We start from the raw sequence: 13,352 nt of genomic DNA on the forward strand, positions 1-13,352 counted from the left end.
GGCAGAAAATGGTTGGGGGCTTTCATAAGTAAGAGTCAGGTGCTGGGGTCTTTCGTAAGTAAGGGTTACGTGCTGGGGTTTGGTATGGGCTCTGGTCAGGTGCTTCCTTGCTTGACCAGTTCTTATAATTCCCTCCGGCTTAATCATTCACCCACCTGCCAGTCGTGTTTCTGCCTAACAGTAAAATATATGTAACAAAATTCGCCATTTTTAACCATTTTTAAGTGTACAATCAGTGACATTAATTACATTCACCATGTTGTATGACCATCATTATCTATTTCCAAATATTTTTAATCCCTCCAAACAGAAATTTCAGGGCCCTTTCAGCAGTAACTCACCATTCCCTCTTGTCCCCAACACCTGGCAACCACTAATCAACTTTGGTCTCCATACATTTGTTGTTCTGGATATTTTGTACAAGTGGAACCACACAGTAGCACAGTATTTGTCTTTCTGAGTCTGGCTTATTTTGCTCAGCATGTTTTCAAGGTTCCTCCATGTTGTGGCAACTACTAGGACTTCATTTGTCTTTACAACTGAATAATATTCCATTGCATGGATAGACCACATTTTGTTTACCCTTTCATCTGTTGACAGACTCTTGGATTGTTTACACCTTTTGACTATTGTGAAAAGTGCTACAGCAAACACTCCCACTCACTTGCTGCCATCAAGTCAATTCCGACTCATAGTGACGCCCATAGGGTTTCCAAGGCTGTGAATCTTTCTTCCATGAAACTGCTGGTGGACTTGAATCACTGACCTTTTGGCTAGCAGCCAAATGCCTTAACCACTGCACTACCAGTGTTCCTTACAATGAACACTAGTATGCAAGCATCTGTTTGAGTCCTTGCTTTCAAGTCTCTTGGGTATATATCTAGGAGTGGAATTACTGGGTCATATGGTAATTGTGTGTTTTACTTTTTGAGGAACCAGCAAACAGTTCTTCACAGTGGCTGCGCACTTTCACATTTCTAGCAGCAGTAGATGAGGGTTCCAGTTTCTCCGCATCCTCACCAACACTTGTTACTGTCTGTTTTCTGATAATAGCCATCCTAGCAAGTGTGAAGTGGTATCTCATTGTGGTTTTCATTTGCAAAATAGGAATCTTTCTTAAAATTAAATCTTTTATAGAAGCCAGATATGTAAGATGGATTAAAGTAAAAAGGACAAGGCCCTCACCAAATCTGTCCCAACTCCCATGACAGCTATCCCCAATCCAGCATTACATAAAAAGAAAAAGAAAAAAAAAATATTGTAGGTTTTAATCACCCTTACAAAGAGCAACCAAAAAAGGTATATATTGTAAATGTGTCTGGGTTATCTAATATGTTTCCATCAAATCAGCCACAATTCCAGCAATAGTGTAATCTTCAGTGACTCCACACTGTGTTTGGAACAATGAAATCAGTATCAGTTCCTCAGAGTGATATTCAGAGTTCTCTATCATCTTCTCCCAACCTGTCCACTCTCCAGTCCATGCACTAAAACTAAATGATTGCCCATACACTCTGCTCTTAAGTCTTCTAGCCTTCAACCAAGCTGTTCCTTCTGCCTAGTAGACCCTACACTTCCCACTGCATATCTGCTTATCTGAATCCTTCCTATCCCTCCCATCCCAAGTCAGGTGGCACTTCGAATATGAATATTTCTTTGGTCCCCTAGACCAGAGTGATCATTCCTTTTTCTGAATCCCGTAACGTTTAATCAATAATCAAGTATTGTTTTGATCACTATTTCATGCACCAGTTTCCATTTTTCCAACTAGAGTGAATCTTTGATGATGAGCATGAGGTCTTACTCATCTTTGTATCCCCAGACACTAGAACAGTAGTTTGCACACAGTGGAAGTTTGGGAAATTTGTTTTGAACATATGTGCATGCTGATGTTCAAATGGCCAGTTTGAACACTATTGGAATGTTTGCAAGTTTAGGCCCAAATAATATCTATGGTTGGAAAGCAAATCATTTTGAGTGTGCATTTAAAATTTGTGACAGTAACTCTGTTTCACAATAGCACTTTTCCTGTAATCCTTTATTTTTGGTCATCTAATCAATGATTATAAGTTTAAATTCTCCTATTTGCCTCTAACTGTGCCAGTAGATGCATGTTCTGGTTATCTATTGCCGCTCTGACAAGAAACATACCACAAACAGGATGGCCTCAACAAACAGGAGTTTATTCTTACAATTTGGAGGCTTTAAGTCCAAGTTCAAAGTGCCAGGCTCTAGGGGCTGGGTGAAAGCCCCTCAACCTTGGGGTCCAGCTCTGCCTCCTGCTCCCAGCCCACTGGAGCTAGAGGCGTTTCTTCACTCAGACAGCTGCTGACTGCTGAGGCTGAGAAGCCCCAAGGTTGACAAATAAAAAGGCACAGTCCCGATGTTACCAAACCACACGGCAGGCCATTAATTCAAGTCCATTGAAAGTCCCAAGGTCGGCAGAGCATGGCAGGCTGCTGAACAATGACATGGCTACATGCAGGGTTCAAGCATGCCGTAAGCTAGAGACCATTCCCCAAGGCTTCTCCTTATATACAGGAAGCAGACCACATCCCTAAGGCAGCTACTCAGCTGCTCATAGTAGATTCTACTGTGGAGTTGATTACCAGTCTCATCATGGGGAATAACTACCACCAGATGCCCAGCTACCCAACCAGGCCCAGCCAGGTTGACACAATATAACCACCACGATGCACAATATAGTAAAAAAAGAAAATTTATAATAACTAAAAAAAAAAGTATACAAACATGACATAATTGGAGAACAGTGGAGAAGCTACTCACATACTAATAAGCTAGTGTAATAGTGCATTAATTTGATTCTAAGATGCATTTCTTTCACCAGCTCATCTCTCCGAAATTGGGCTACATTTGAAAATTAATGGCGGGACAGTGTATTTGGCACCATCTTTTTCCTTTCCTTGTTGTTGTTGTTGTTGTTGTTATGTGTCGTCGAGTTGGACCCAACTCATAGCGGCCCCTCCTTGGGTTTCTGAGGCAGTCTCACTACAGAAGTAGATTGCTCTGTCTTCCTTCTTTTCCTACTGACATGTAAAATAAGGATGAGACTTACATTAGATGGATTATGGTATAGGAAATGGGGATTAAAAGAGAGAAAAAAGAAGTCCGATTTGCCTGAGACTTTGTGGAGGATTCAGGACTCGAGCTAGATCCTACAGATTTTCCAACAATTATTCTTCAAAATGCTCTTGGTGTTGGGGTGCCAGCACATTTAGCAACACAATTGTGTCCCTCAGTGATACATTCCTCAGTTGTTGTCAGATACAATTAGTGTGAAAATATCTCTACTATGCAAACACTGGGGCTTGGATGAAAGGTTTAAAATATACTTTTTTGCATAAAGTTTGCACTTTCAGTGACAAATGTTCTAATTGGAAATTGAAAACTAGTTAATTAGAGAAATACAAGAGTTGGCAATGTTTTTAAACTCCAGATTTGTTACAACTTCTGCTATTGTGTCCAGAATGGGAGGAACTGGGGTATTCTCTTCTCCTGCCCAGAGCATGCATTTCAGCTGTTCACCATTTGGGGTGCTGATGGGAGGTGGAGGAGAGAAAGACACACAAAGGGAAGAGAAAAGGGGAGGATTGGAGTAACATATGGGTGAAAGAGCAGATTGGAGCTGTCTAACAGACTCATGGGTTCACGCCACAGCTCCCCTTGCTTCTAGAACTGTCATGATCATCACGTTGGAACCAGTCTTTTCATCATGTTGGAATAAAGGCAAGTGTATAGGCAGCAGAAATGGCAGTGGCCCACTGCAGAACCCAGATCTTTCTAATCCTCTGCTTAGACTGGATTCACTTTTAGCAATAGTCTCTCTAGGGAACATTTTGACCCTTGTTGATTGAACAACTTTATAAATAGTGAACAAGCATCATGTTTTCATTATTATAGAATAGAATGAACACATATTATAAGAATAAAGGGATGAACAAAATGGAATGATCCATGTGCTCTATTTTATTTTTATGATGTGATGGCATTTAACATTTAGGACAACAAGAAGGAATTATTTCTCATCAGTAAAAAAAATTACCTGTTTTATAGGAAAGTCTTATAAATGCTTTTTGGCTTGGGTGATTATTTCATTCAATTTCAGCTCGTTACTTCTTAAAGAGTTAGTGTCTGGTTTCCATTATGGCCTGTGGTAGTGATTTCAGAAGAACTGCTTTGCTCTTACTGCAATATTGGCCTAGCTTGAATTTACAAAATGGTATTCCTCCTAACATCATGTGAAATTATATTCTGTGGTGTTCAGTAATTTCAAATGATAGATGAATGCTTCAGTCAAGAACTTTACAAGGATATTTTAGTGCCTGAGGCACTTGACTGCTAACCAGAAGGCTGGCAGTTCAAACCCACCAGCCACTCCTCGGAAGGAAGACTGGGCAATCTACTTCCATACAGATACTGCCTTGGAAACCCAAGGAGGGGTCGCTATGAGTTGGGACCGACTCGATGGCAGTGAGTTTGGTTTTTTGTTTTTTTATATATTATCTTAGTTGCTGTACAGGTTCTTAGAATAAAGCTATCACTGTTTTAATTGTAAGCAGACTTCAAATAGATATATATGCTGTTAGAAATTATTCCAGACAAGGAGTAAGGGATATTCATTCACTTTCTGTAAATCCTTTAGAATGGAAAGAAATGTTTGTGGGTGAGTAAATTTAGTATTTATTTGGGATATTTATTCTAGATAAAGATTGAACAAAATTAATTATAATTAAGAAGCTCTGGTGGCATAGTGGCTAAGGCATCTGGCTGCTAACCAGAAGACCAGCAGTTCAAACCCACCAGCTGCTCCATGGAAGGCAGATGGGGTAATCTCGGAAACTCAATGGGGGTCACTCTGAGTCAGCAAAACCCGTTTTACATCTGTTCCCTTATTTATAATTGTTAATATTCTTAAAGTATGATTTCCAAATAGGTAAACACTTAATTCTCACGAAAATAGCTGAATCCACATCAAAGATTTACTTAACTCATTAATGAAGGAGCCAACAGGATGATAAAGCAGGTTCAAGGTAGGATACCACATATGTGTATATGTACAGAGTTATTGGGAGGAAAGAATACTAGAATACAATAGTTAAAGTAGATACAGAGCTGGCTAATAACCTACATGGCAGTAAAGCCATAACACTTGGGCAGAATAACTTGCATGTCATCAATTTTCTTTAAACTAATATCTAACTTTGCAGAGTGTAAGCCCAGATCGATAGTAAATGTTGTTGTTGCTGTCATTGTTATGTGCCCTCGAGTTGGACCCGACTCATAACGATCCCTCCTTGAGTTTCCAAGGTGCTATCACTACAGAAGTAGATTGCCCAGTCTTCCTTGCGAGGAGTGGCTGGCTGGTGGGTTTGAACCGCCAGCCTTCTGGTTAGCAGTCAAGTGCCTTAGGCACCATGCTACCAGAGCTCCATTCCAATCTAGAAAGTCATATGACCCTCACTGAAGCACTTTTGGTGGAGTATGTTCTAATATGACAATAGAAGGACCCGCAGTGATCATTTTCCCTTATTTCCAAAGTTTGGATAATTTTTCTTTACATGACTTCCTGCTCTTTCTGTTTTGGAGACTGTTAATATAGGAGCTGGGTTTGCTAACCAAGTATTTCTGGATGAAGTTGTAAATTTTTGTCTGGGGCCAATTTAATCTTTAAATCTTTAACTTTATCTTAACTGTAATCTGTTGTTACAGCATCGCTGTAGTTTGTTCATTCCATTAGTGTGTATTGAGCATCCTCTGGGTGTGTGTTGCACAGTGCCAGGTGCCCATGGACCTTGCCCACAGGGAGCTGACTATATTGACTGAGACAAGAGAGCAACTCCAATACAATATAAAGCATCAAACTATAATAATCAAAAGAAAGGTGTAAATAATACACTTTGGTGCAGTTGTTGTCATTGTTAAGTGCCGTCGAGTCGTTTCCGACTCATAGCGACCCCATGCACAGCAGAAAGAAACACTGCCCGATCCCGCGCCAGCCCCACAATCCCTGCTATACTTGAGCCCATCATCACAGCCACCGTGTCAATCCATCTCATTGAAGGCCTCCCCCTCTTTCGTTGACCCTCCACCCTACCAAGCATGACATCCTTCTCCAGGGAATGGTCCCTTCTGACAACATGACCAAAATAGGTGAGACCAAGTCTGGCCATTCTTGCTTCCAAGGAGCATTCTGGCTGCACTTCCTCCAGGACAGATCTGTTAGTTCTTTTAGCAGTCCATGGTACTTTCAGCATTCTTGGCCAGCACCACAACTCAAAAGCATCAACTCTTCTTTGGTCTTCCTTATTCATTGTCCAGCTCTCACATGCATACGAGGCGATTGGAAATATCATGCAGAGAAGTGAGGAATTATTTCTAACTGGGAGCTGGGAGAGGTAGCACGGATCTGAGCCCACCTCCAAGAGTAGACACTGTTCGAGTAGATAGTGGTAAGGAGAGACACTGCTTACAGGGCGAACAAAGGCACAGGGATGGAAAAATAGGAGGGTATATAAAGAAAGCAAGTGGATCGTTCTGTAAGAAATGGAAGGTGTGTGAGGGAGATAGTAAGAGACAACTTTGGAGAGGTGGAGAGCTTGGTGGGCTCTAATACTGTATCTGAGTTTGAACTTTACTTGGCCTTAAAGTTTCAGTGAGGATTCAAGGAACAAATAGACCTGTGTAGTTTTCACAGTTACAGTTGGTATCCCTAACTCTTTTTAGCTACTTAGGAAATGTTATTTTTGGAAAATAATGTGGATATCTTAGTGCAAAACAATGAAAACTCCACGGGAGAACTTCATAGCCCTTGTAAACTCCAAAAGAAGTAGTGGAATTTGTTAGGAACCAGCAGGCTATTCTTTTTCATCAGTGCAGTGGGAAAGTATTTCCTCATTCACATGCTGGGTTCCTAGACTGCATTTCTTCCTTTTCCTCTTCCTGAGGGTATCCTTGTATTGGGATAGAAGCATTCTTCAGGAGAATAATTCCCACGCCAGCTGGAGCTAAACAAGTCAAAGCATAGAGGCCACTCTTAATTGTTAGAAATTAAATCAATGAAACCCTTCCCATGCACTCCTGGAGGAAATGCCACATTCTCTTAAGTCCACACCTCCTTTAGGGATTCACCTCTGCTTTTCATTATAATGGAAGAAGGTTTGAAGGCCTCCCTATTATTTTTATATATGTACTTTTAAGTGAGGGCAAATAATATGGCTTTTTGATGGTAAATGCCAAGTCTTTTTCAACCCAGATAACAGAGACCCTGAAAGTCAAGGCAGTTTGGGACTCAGAAGGTGAGGCATTGAAAGAGCAACTCCAGTCCCTGGCCATACTCACTTCAGCATTTTGTTGTCGGTGTTAGTAGTAGTCAAGTTGGCTGTGACTTAAGGCCACAGAAACTATGCCTGGTCCTGAGCCATCTTTCATGATCGTTGGTATGTTTGAGTTCATTGTTATGACTGTTGGGTCAGTCTGTCTCCTGGAGGTCTTCCTCCCTTTTGTTGACCCTCCACTTTGCCAACAGTTATGTCCTTTTATGGTGGTTGGTCTTTCCTGCTGATGTGTCCAAAATAAGTGAGTAGTAAGTAGTCTTGCCATCCTCCCTTCTAAACAACATTCGGGTTGCATTTCTTCTAAGGTTGAGTTGTTTGTCCTCTTGGCAGTCCACAGTGTATTTAATATTCTTTGCCAACACCACAGTTTGAACACATTAATTCTTCTGTGTTCCTTTCTCATTATCCAGATTTTACTTTTTGGCATTGCTGGTAATGAATGAGGAGCCCAGGTGGCACAGTGGTTAAGTGCTCAGCTGCTAGCCAAAAGTTGGCAGTTTGAACCCACCCTGGGAGAAAGAGGTGATGGTCTGCTTTTATAGAGACTACGGCCTTGGAAACCGTATGGGCATTTCTGCTCTGTCCCATATGGTTGCTATGAGTCACAATCGACTCATTGGCAATGGGTTTGGTCTTTGGGTTGATGACCAATTACTAAACCCACAGTGAGATGATAGAGAAATACTAGAAAAGGGAAACTCTTTGCCATAGCAGTCTCGAGAGGATAAAGGCTCAGCTGACCTCACTGCCCTTGTCCAAGGTTATCCCTGGAAGGGCGTTCTCTAACTCAACATCCCCTCAGTGGCTTCTTTTAAATACGGGCCAGACTGGCCCTTTTGGCTTTTCTTGTTTCAATTACTTTTTTAAAAAAATTATTATTCCTTATGCCATTGTTTTTGCTCAGTAAGTTTTTGAACTATTCTCTTTTTTTCTTTCCTAAATGGAAATTTTACTTTCTTATTGGCTTTCTCTGAGTTTTCCAGTGCTAATTGATACTGCCTCGGAAACCCAAGGAGGGGTCTCTATGAGTCGGGTCCGGCTCGACGGCACATAACAACAACAACAATTGGCATGTAGAATGACAGTCTTCTTGAGGGAAAATTAAATGTCCTTTAATGAGATCTCTGCTCAGATGATGGTCGCTATATAGTCTGGAGGGATAAGGGTGATGATATGTTACAGTAGCTTCTAAGAAATTGTTAAAACTGACTGAGCAAACAGATGGGGTTGGTAAATAACTTTTTAAATCTTTCACCAAGCTCTAAAAGCATTCAACTGTAAACACTGAGATAAGGAAAAAATAGCTGGGCTATAAAGAAAGAGGAACCTTAATTTTAAGGTTATTTTGGGTGTGCAGTTTTATAATGTCAAAGCATTTTCTCCTGCTGTGGAAACCTTGGCAGTTGCTTCATCCACAGCCATTGGATGAAGACCAGCATTGGAATACAAAACGTGCAGTTAGTGTCTTGTGGACAGGTGTCTGATCTTGGATGAAGTGTACCCTGCTGGGGGCAGACTTGAATGTCCAACAATTTAATCCATTGGCACTTACAGTCAAGAGTCAGATTCCCACCCTGTGTGACTCTCTGTGACAGTGCTTTTCGGTAAAATTAGAATCCGATACTGGGTTTCATTATACTGCGTCACGCAACCCACTGCCTGTCCCAGCTTGCAGTGTACACTGCTCTACCTTGGTGGTAATGTGATGGTGCCAGTGTGGCAGCGTTCAGAAACCAGATTATGATGAGTGACTATGGTAAAGGCTGATTTCCCAAGCTCAGGTCTTAGGAGTCCTAAGACAAGGGAGATGGTGACTCATAGGTAGAGGGTTGGTGCTATTGTTGCCCCTTTCATGCCAGCCAGAGATGAGCAGGGTCCCAGTGATTAAGCCATCATTTTGTTACTGTGTCAACCTCTTTTGCTTCTGGGTCTTAATATCTAGTTAAATTACTTGCTTCAATCAATGGACATTAAAGTATTCTCTTCGTAACCATCAGGCTGGGTTTAGATAATTACAGATTATGAGAGAAACAAGATGTGCCATCTTTTACCTTCATTCAATCGACTTCTATTTTTAATTGCTAAATGCTGTCGGAAAAACTGAAGAACTTTGTTCTAATTTTGAAATTCCCCCACAAAATAATTGAGTCATGCATATGAAATGTTTGTTAACAAGAGTGCAATTGTAGCACTGGTTATTTTTGTTTGAAACAGAAATATGAAATTTTAAATCCAGCTATTTAAAATGCCTGAAGCTAACAACAATTCTAAAAGGCTCTCAGTGAAGAATGAGACAAATAAAGATGTTCACAACCCTGTGAGATAACTTCCCCCCCTAGGAATTTATGGTAGACCTTTTACTATGCTTTTAAGCATTTTCACTAGATGTAACATCAGGTTTATATACAGGAGGTGGTGAAAACTATTGTAGAAGCCTAATTCTCCAACTCAATAAGTAGGCCTTGGGCTGTGATAAATTCATTAAGGAAGCTTCCATCAATTTGCATAGGATTGGGCAGATGGTGTCTGGTCCAACCTTGAGGGCTTCAGGAGGACAGTGGTTACTGTTTCACAGTGTCACGACAAAGTATATATATATAGCTTGTAGAGTAAGGAAAGCAAAGATTTTAGGACTTGTGGAAATGTGCACAAAAAACAATAATGACCACTTGATAGCCTCCAACTATCACTTCCTGATTTAATTCTCTCAATAGCCTTTTAAGGTAAATGTCTTTTAAATGACCTTAGAAACGTGGCCTGAAGCCAGATGTAACAAGAATCAACGAGTAAAGAAATCAGTTGATTTCAACTAAGTTAGTAAAAGCAACCAGAGTGGTTACTGAACATCAGCTACCCAAACCAGGTGATAGAAATGAAAGAGGTGATTTAAAAAGTTTAAGTTCTTGATGTGGGCAGCATAGTGAAAAAACAAGTCCATGTGATGTGAATGGGAAGCCTGCTGAACCCACAGGAGTCTTGGTGCAGTGGTTAAGCACTTGGCTGCAAACCAAAAGGTTGGCAGTTCAAACCTACCAGCCGCCCCACAGGAGAAAGATGTGGCAGTCTGCTTCTGTAGAGATGACAGTCTTGGAAACCCTATGGGGCAGTTCTTCTCTATCCTGCAGGGTCGCTATGAGTCAGAATTGACTCAGTGGTAGTGGGTTTTTTTGGTTGAACCCACCATAACAAGAACTTATGAGCATCCATTCCCGATACTTGTAGAACCAGCAAGCTTAGGGTCCCCTAAACTGTTCTCCAATCTTAGACCATTATTAACTGTTGTATGTGGTAAATCAGTAACATCAGCTCAGGTGAGAGGATAGCTTCATCTACCTGAGCCCATAAAACCCATTGCCACTGAATTGATTCCAACTGATAGCACCCCTATAAGTCAGAGTAGAACAGCCCCATACGGTTTCTAAGGCTGTCATCTTTACAGAAGGAGCCCCGGCAGTGCAGTGGTTAAAGCACTCTGCTGCTAACTGAAAGATTAGCCATTCAAACGCACCAGCCACTCTGCTGGAGAAAGATGTGGCAGTCTTCTTCCGTAAAGATTTACAGCCTTGGAAATTCTGTGGAGCAGTTCTGTTCTACCTTATAAGGTCACTATGAGTCACAATCAACTTGACGGGCAGTGGATTGGGTTTGGTTTGGTTTGGGTAATCTTTATAGAAGCAGACCGTCATATCTTTCTCCAGTGGAGCAGCTGGTGAGTTTGAACTGCCAACCTCTTGGTGAGCAGCCGAGCATGTAACCACTGTATCACCAGAGTCCCTAACCTACCTGAGCAAGTAGCCATTAATTGTTGACCTGGTAACCTCAACTTCCTTGAGGTGATAAATTTACTTCCATTAGTGAGTAAGGTTGTTTTTTCCCCCTCCGCCCCAGGAACATTGAGCATGTTTATTTATAATGTTGAAGGCTGAAATAAAATCTTTGGTGTCAATATTTTATGTTATGAAACTGAAATATGTGTTTGTACATTAGATGTTTGTAAAATTTAAAAGAATTTGACATATTAGACAAACTCGACAGATTAGCTCTGAGGTTCCAATTTGAAGTAGGCAGTTGATTTTAGATAGGTGATTTTAAGTTGAAAGTCTGAGTTTATGTTTGAAAGCACTATTAGAGTATTCAAGAGAACTCAAGTTTCACTGTATTAAGTTGAATGTATTAGAGTTATAAGAGTTATTTAATGACTTGAGGAGCTTTGACATGTTAGGGTTTTACTTCCTACCCCATTAGGCATTTGAAGTTGTTTGCAAAGTAAATGGAATATGTTAAATTTATCAAGATGGTTTAAAGTGTTACTGGAATTTAGTGGCATGAGTCTGAGCAATGATCGCCCATGGAGGTAAGGATTGACTGGAAGAGGATCTCCACAGGGCATCTGAAGTGACTGTCATCAGTCATCATTGAGGAGGCCCCCGACTCATGGTGACCCCCTGCATAATGGAACAAAACGCTGCCAGGTCCTATGCCATCCCCATGATGGGTTGTGAATCGGACCACTGTGAACCCTGTGGTTTCCATTGGCTGATTTTCAGAAGTAGAAGAAAACAGCCCTTTGTTCAGCATTATGGCAACACGCAAGTGTCCACGGCCAGACAGGCTGTGGCCATGCGTGGAGGTACAATGGCCAAGAATCAAACCCCCAGGTCTCCCACAAGGGAGGCAACGATTCTACCACTGCATCCAACCACCTCTCTTGGGGGTGAAAGAAATGTTTTATATCTTGATTGGACTGTTGATTACACAGGTGTATACATTTGTCAAAGTCCATGGAACTGTCCCTTAAGCTCTATGCTTTTCCCTGTATATGAATTTAACTCATTTTTTAAAATGTACGTAGGAATTTAATCAGCTCATGTATAGATGGAGCTGATTGTTTAATGGGATTGAGTCTACACAACTTGACTTAATCAAACATTAATTCAAGCATCCCTGACAGTGATTATTCTTAGTTTCATAAAATGTATTGGACTTGTGAATAGAATAATTAGATTCATAATGTAATCTTAAAGTTTAAGGAAAATAACAGGGTGATTTGTTGATCAGAATGCAGTCCTTGGGCACAAATCCACATGGTCTGTTCCCTCTCCTAATTGAGTTGCACCCCTTGGGTGGCAGGATGGTGTCTTTCTTCCAGTTTCAAAAAAAAAAAAAAAAAAAACAGTTGCCCTCAAGTCAATTCCAACTCATGGTGACCCCATGTGTATCAGAGTAGAACTGTGTTTCTAGGGTTTTTAGGGACTGGTATTTTGGTAGTTATCACCAGGCCTTTCTTCCAAGGGACCTCTGGGTGAACTCAACCCTCCCACCTTTCAGTTAGAAGCCAAGCTTGTTTGCACCACTCAGGGACCACTTGTTCTCTTAGTATCTCCTGCATTTAGACTTGGGTCCCCCAAGAATTCTACCACCGCATCACCAATGCCACAGCTGCCCCATAGGGTTTTCAAGGCTGTCATCTTTATGGAAGCAGGCTGACACTTCTTTCTCCTGTGGAGCAGCTGGTGGGTTCAAATCCCCGATTTTTTGGTTGGCATCCGGGTGCTTTAACAACTGCACCACCAAGGCTCACTACTTTACGTGAAGTAGGAAGTAAAACCTCCAGCTGAAAAGCCAGGACCCAGTGTAGGTTTCATTTACTCGTGGAATCACACAAAGCATTGGATTGAGATCTGTGAGGCTCTCAGCTTTAGAAATAGGACTTGCAAAGGGAGAGTGTTGGCTTGTTTGTTTGGTACAAAATGGCCCCCCTTTTAGCATTGTTGTTGTTAGAGGCCATCGAGTCAGCCCCAATTCATAGTGAACCCGTGTACAACAGAACAAAACACTGCCCGGTCCTGTGCCAGCCTCACAATCCTTTCTATACCTGAGCCCATCATTGCAGCCATTGTGTCAGTCCATCTCGTTGAGGGCCTTTCCCTTTTTTGTTGATCCACCACTTTACCATGCTACCTGAAAATAATGATGCCATAGAGTTGGTATGCTAAA

The 13,352-nt window shown here is 41.3% G+C and overlaps 1 protein-coding gene across 1 annotated transcript in view; it reads left to right on the plus strand.

Annotated features, from left to right (window-relative positions):
- Positions 1 to 13,352, plus strand: part of MID1 (midline 1) — a 171,567-nt gene that overhangs the window by 76,631 nt on the left and 81,584 nt on the right. The gene's annotated exons all lie outside the window — the stretch shown is intronic.

Source organism: Orycteropus afer, unplaced genomic scaffold (assembly GCF_000298275.1).
Source record: "Orycteropus afer afer isolate SDZICR_OR568_19922 unplaced genomic scaffold, OryAfe1.0 scaffold00304, whole genome shotgun sequence".
In the NCBI taxonomy this organism is placed as follows: domain Eukaryota; kingdom Metazoa; phylum Chordata; class Mammalia; order Tubulidentata; family Orycteropodidae; genus Orycteropus; species Orycteropus afer.